Source organism: Dendrobium catenatum, unplaced genomic scaffold (assembly GCF_001605985.2).
Source record: "Dendrobium catenatum unplaced genomic scaffold, ASM160598v2 fragScaff_scaffold_1595, whole genome shotgun sequence".
Lineage (NCBI taxonomy): Eukaryota > Viridiplantae > Streptophyta > Magnoliopsida > Asparagales > Orchidaceae > Dendrobium > Dendrobium catenatum.
The window spans coordinates 328,817-334,816 of NW_021320057.1; positions in this window are offsets into that span (position 1 = coordinate 328,817).

Genomic DNA, 6,000 nt, shown 5'->3' on the forward strand with positions numbered 1-6,000 from the left:
ATGTGAGATTCGGATTACCACCACTGGAATAATTTAATATGTAGGTTTAATCTCCAAGCTCCTTCTTTTTGCAAGGATTTCCTGCCCGATAATCAAAGAGAAGGGCAAGACAAGGCATGATATGCTTGAATTTTTCTACCATAACACACTCAATGTAACATAATTCCTAAAAGAATGTTGAAAAATAAAGCATAAAGGAGAAAGACATGTTGGAACTGTTGGAACAACATAAAGGAGGACTCTGTTTTCTAATTCCAATGAGGAAGCTAAATTATTATATTTATAGATGATAAACAAAGCCCAATAAAGAGTCAAAAGATAACCGGCCCAATAAAGAGTCAAAAGATAACCGGCCAAGAGGTAGAAAGAAAGGAGAGTAAATGCAAATATTGGGTGAAATACTTTTTTTCCCAAATTCCTACGAAATAAATAACTAGAAAATCAGGAAAATGGAAATCCTAATATGCCATTTGGATGGAACATTCAAAGTAAGCAGCAGGAAAGGAAGGAATTGTTGGACCAACTAGAGGAGAAAACCATGAATGTCGATGGAAATGCAGCCTCCATTTATGTGGTTTCCCATAATGGGTTCATGATATTTATAGCACAAAGCCTTTAACATCTTGATTTATGATATCTGCCTCTTCATTTGTTTGTGTCCACACTCCATATTTTCACAATCGCCCTCCATCAGAGAATGGGTATTAATCATTTCAAGCTTAAATTTGAGGTTGCCAAATTAGTGAAAAAAATAGTTGTTTGAGATTTTGTGGGGGTGTAGATCAATATGATAATCTCTTCTGTCTTTTTTTTTTTCTTGAAATATCCATCAATCTCAATATGTTTTGTGTTTCATGGTGGACAAGATCTTTAGCAATGTTTATTGTAGTTCATTGTCACACATCATCATTATTGGTTCTTTAATAAGAACTTTTAAATTTGTGCTACCTATATTTAAACTAAACATTTGTGCTACTTATAACAACTAATATAAACTTCTTACTCATCCAAGAGACTAGATTTCTCTATTTAAATAATAAGACATGAATTTACGATCAATTCTAGATCCTGTCTGGTTAGCAGCAACAACAACAACAAGACTTTGTCCCACTATGTGGGGTTAGCTACATGAATATTTTTTTCCATTGTGTCATTTCTAATATTTTCTAACCAAGTCTTTTTAGGTCTACCTCTACCTTTCTTAACATAAGTCAAATCTAATACATCTGCTTTCCTAATCAGGTCATCGGAATCCGTTTTATGCGACCAAATCATCTAAGGCGATTGTCTCTAATCTTATCTTCCATTGGAGCTACTCCAACCTTCTCACATATAAGCTCATTTCGTATCATGTCTCTAAGAGTAAAGTCACTCATCCACCTAAGCATCCTCATCTCTGCAACACTTAATATTATGCTTCTCTTTCAATGACCAACATTCTACGCCATAAAGCATTGCAAGTCTCACTACCATCTTATAGAATTTTACCTTAAGTTTGAGAGAGACTTTTCTATCACACAAAAAAGCTCGATGCATTCCTCCAATTCAACCCAACAACTTGAATTATACTAAAAATATCCCCATCTATTTCACTATCACTTTGAACAATAAACCCAAGATATCTAAAACGTGTACTCTTATTAATGAGATCCTGTCTAGTTAGCATCGGTAAAAATTTCAATGTTTTATGAGTTCCTTTCTTGAATAATATGCCTTTTCTGGTGACATTTTAAAATATCCTAGTATAATATATATAGCATAAAGATGTTCTTCAAAAGGGTCATTCATATATCAACTAACCACACTAACTAAGGAAGCAAATGTCAGGTCTAATGTGGGAAAAGCATATGAGTATTCTAATCAAGCGTTGATACTTTTCATTGTCCACCCATGAAGAATCACTTTTGGACCCTATTTTATTTATATGATTCATTGGGTTTTTAGCAGGTTTGCATCATTTCACACAATTTATTTTAAGAAGTTCAAAGTATATTTTTGTAAAAAGATAGACATATCTTTTGTTTAACTAGTAATTTTCATACCGAGGAAATATTTAAAGGCTCCTAGATTTTTTAATTTAAAGTTGTTTATCAAGATCCTTTTCAGTTTGATAATATCTTCTCATTGTTATTGATTAAGATATTATCATCATATACAAAGAGAATCCTTAGTTTACTTATTGATGATTTCTTGCCAAACAGGGCATTATCAACCCGTCCTTGATAGTACCTCTGCTTCTTAATTGCAGTAGTGAATCTATTGAACCAGACAATTGGTGATTGCTTTAGATCATATGATAATTTCTTGAGCTTGCAGGGATTCGAACTAATTATATCAAATCCAGGTGGCACAATCATATAGACTTCATCTTCAAAATTATTCTTTAGGAAAGCATTATTGACATCACGATGAAAACATCAGTGCAGGTTAATAGCCAAAGCGAGAATAACATTGATTGAATTTATCTTGGCAACTAGTGCAAATGTTTATTTATAATCAATCTAATAAATTTGTGTAAAACTTTTTGCAACAAATCTAGTCTTATATCTTTCAATGCGCTCATGTAGCTTATATTTGGTATTGATGATCCACTACACCCAAGAAGTCTCTTTCCCTTTATCAAAGCCGAGAGCTTCAGTGTAGCGTTCTTCTCTAATGCCCATACATCGTCATGAACAAAATCTCTCCATTTTAGATATTTTCAAGGCCTCGTAAATATTGTTGAGAATGTTCATGCTAGAAAGATTCATTGTTAAGGTACAAAACTGATGAAATAACTTATCATATGAAGCATACTCATTGATCAAACATTTTATGCAATTCCTTCTTGATGAGGACATCGTCAGCAATTTCGACACGTGTACCATCGGAGACACCGGAGATCGACGGCCACGATCAGGAGTTTTATTTTAAGTCATTTTATGTAGTAATTTATTTTATTTTTCAGTTTTATTTTATTTTTCAGTTTTTTCTGTTTTTACCCTTATGGGTATTTGGTTGCTATTGTAGCCCAAGGGGCATTTTAGTCTTTTGTTTCCTTTGTCATTTTGAGGCCTATATATATGGTCATTTCTTATGTAATGAGGATGAAAGCTCTCATTATTAAATTGTGGATTGTTGGTTAATAGCTCTTAGTATTGCTACTATTTTTGCTTATTTACTAGGTTTGGTTAATCTACATGTGCTCCTTCGCCTAAGCAAGTGGAAAATTAAGATTCTTTAATGAATTTGCTTGTTATTTCAATAAGTTATTAATTGAGATTACATTGTCAATTATTCTTAAATTTCTTATCAAGCTCCTTTTGCATGTGGTTTCACATCACTTCTAGTCCTTACACCTCTCCAACAGACAAATCAGACTGTTGACATCATAATCAATGTTCCGACCAAAAGGATAGTTGTGGCTTAAATCAAATACGTGGTTTTGCTATGTAGAAGCACATTGATCACCTTTGTTTGTTAAATTTTTTTTTACATTTGATATAAATAATTACTTTGTGCCTAGATCATTTTATGTGATATTGGGAAATTTTAGTGTGATCAAGAGAATGACATTCGGTTAGGTTAGTGAGAGTTGTAAGCTCAGAAAGAATAAATTGAATATTCTCGGCAAACTCAAATTAATTAAAATATTTAAGATTATGTTATGTCTATTAGAAACAAACACTAAATTTTCCATTGGGTTGATTAGTCTAATCATCCAATCCATCCACAACTCATTATTTTATAAGTCAACTACTTCAAATGCTACTAGATAAATATGAGTTTAGGCATCTTGTGTAAATGTAATGAGTAAAGTACCTCCACATCGTGTATTAAAAAATATTTTATTTACACTTAGTAGAGATAGAAGCATATTTGAAATGTCTAGCACTATAAAGCTGAAGAGCAATAATTATTTCTAATTTTTGCCAAGAGAAGATGGCAATTTATGAAAGCATATCTAGGAGGACACTTATAAAAGTGATAGCATGCTCAAAAACACCATCAATCCTTCTCATAGAGCAATTCAATGTCATGGTGTACCTTCATATTGATATGAATATCTTTGGTTTCAAACTAAGATTAAATCAATAAAATTTTACTTGCTATATATCCAATGAGCTATAGTTAAGCTTGTCTATGGTCTTTAGATTTAACATCCTAAGTGCTAGCGTATTCTGATTCATGACACCTAATTTCCAACATATTTGAGTTTGCTAATTTCATAGCTCGCAAGCATCATGAACATTCTCTTAAATGCAACCAATATAGCATACATCTTTAACTATTTTTTTCACTTTAAATTAAAATTCTTTTTCATTACATATAGATATAGCATCCACTTTAACTCTTCTCAACTCTCAAAAATTTTCCCAACTTCCAAATGAATTGAGGATAAACTGTATGAGACCATTATATCAACAACCATTGCATTGGATCTACTTTCAAACACTGAACCTTGTAGGATAAAAATCATCCATATGTTATATATATCATAAATTGATGCTTTTAGCCCCAATGTATATAAAAATTAAAAAGTTCCACTTGTTTATTTATTTTAGGCATATCACAAAATATGGTTGTGAACTCTAATGGATGTTCTAGTATTGAAGTATCTATGAAGCCATCATCATTTGCAGCCTGTACATCCACAACATCACCATCTTATGCAAATGTTATGTCCATAGCATTGCCTACATCAACAAAAAATTATGAACTACTAATTTTGCATCATTTCCGTTGGCATTAAAATCTATAATTGAAATATTTTTGGGAGCAATAGACACACATATGATAGATCTATGTCAAAAAAATATAGATATCTCATTCTAGAAAGGAAAAAAAAAAAACAAGAACATGATCTATTGATGATTCAATTTGAAGAATTAAAATTGCGGAGTGTGCTCCACCAAAATTGCACATCATCTTCAATTGGGCACTAATTGGTTCTTATCAATCTCTATCATTTTGTATATAGGATCTATGAGAAATTTCAAGAGAAATACTTCTATGTAACATCAATGATTTTCCCAATTTCCAAATTAAATTTGCAACCAACTTGAATACCTTCTTTTAATTCTCCTCCACGCCGTTCAAGAAATTCAAATTTTGATTCACCTTTAGAAAATAAAGGGACAGCATAAGTTCATCATTGTTAGAACATGTGTTTGAACCTTAATTGAATAAGTTCAAACACATGTTCAAACTATGATCGAATATGTTCAAACACAAGTTTAAACAAAATTAGAAACAGTCACTTTAACATTTTTATCTAGCATTGTGTTACAGCCACATCAAAATGAATTAATTTATGTTATACAGTTCAAACATTAAAAAAAACTTTAATCATGCATTAAACTCATTGTTAAATTAACCTTTTTTCATTTGATCAAAGAAATTCCAAATGAAAGGATGATGAAAGCAATTGTGGAGGTGAAACATTATTCTTCCTACATGGTGGGGAAATAACAAAGAAGGGGTATTTCCTTTGAAACTAAGTTGAAGGCATATTTCTCCCAGAAAAATAAAAAAAGATTGCATATTTCTGCAACTTTAGATATTATGTCAAATTTCTCATCAGATAACTGCTGAATAATAGCTTGCAGTTTTCTTTGTACAAAACCCAACGATCAAACTTGATGTTTGCTCGTTCTGAAAGTTATTACCATGCACTTCTCTCATACAGATAATGATAGGCTTTTTTCTGAAAAGCTAAGTTACAGTGAGTATTGCAAACTAAAAAAATATTTAAATAAATAAACTCAATGACACATTTCATCTTCCAAATAACGCTTTATATATATATATATATATATATATATATATATAAGAATATTTATCAAACGATAGATCTATCACGAAACTGAACCATGAAGCATGCAAAGTCGAACAATTGGAGAAGATGAAAAGCAAACCCTAGACAGGCCTACCGCCTATGGCTACAGGAAGAGTATTAAAAAAAGGTTTAAAAAAAAAACCGGAAGAGTATTGACAAAATTAAGGCCAGAAAGGAATACT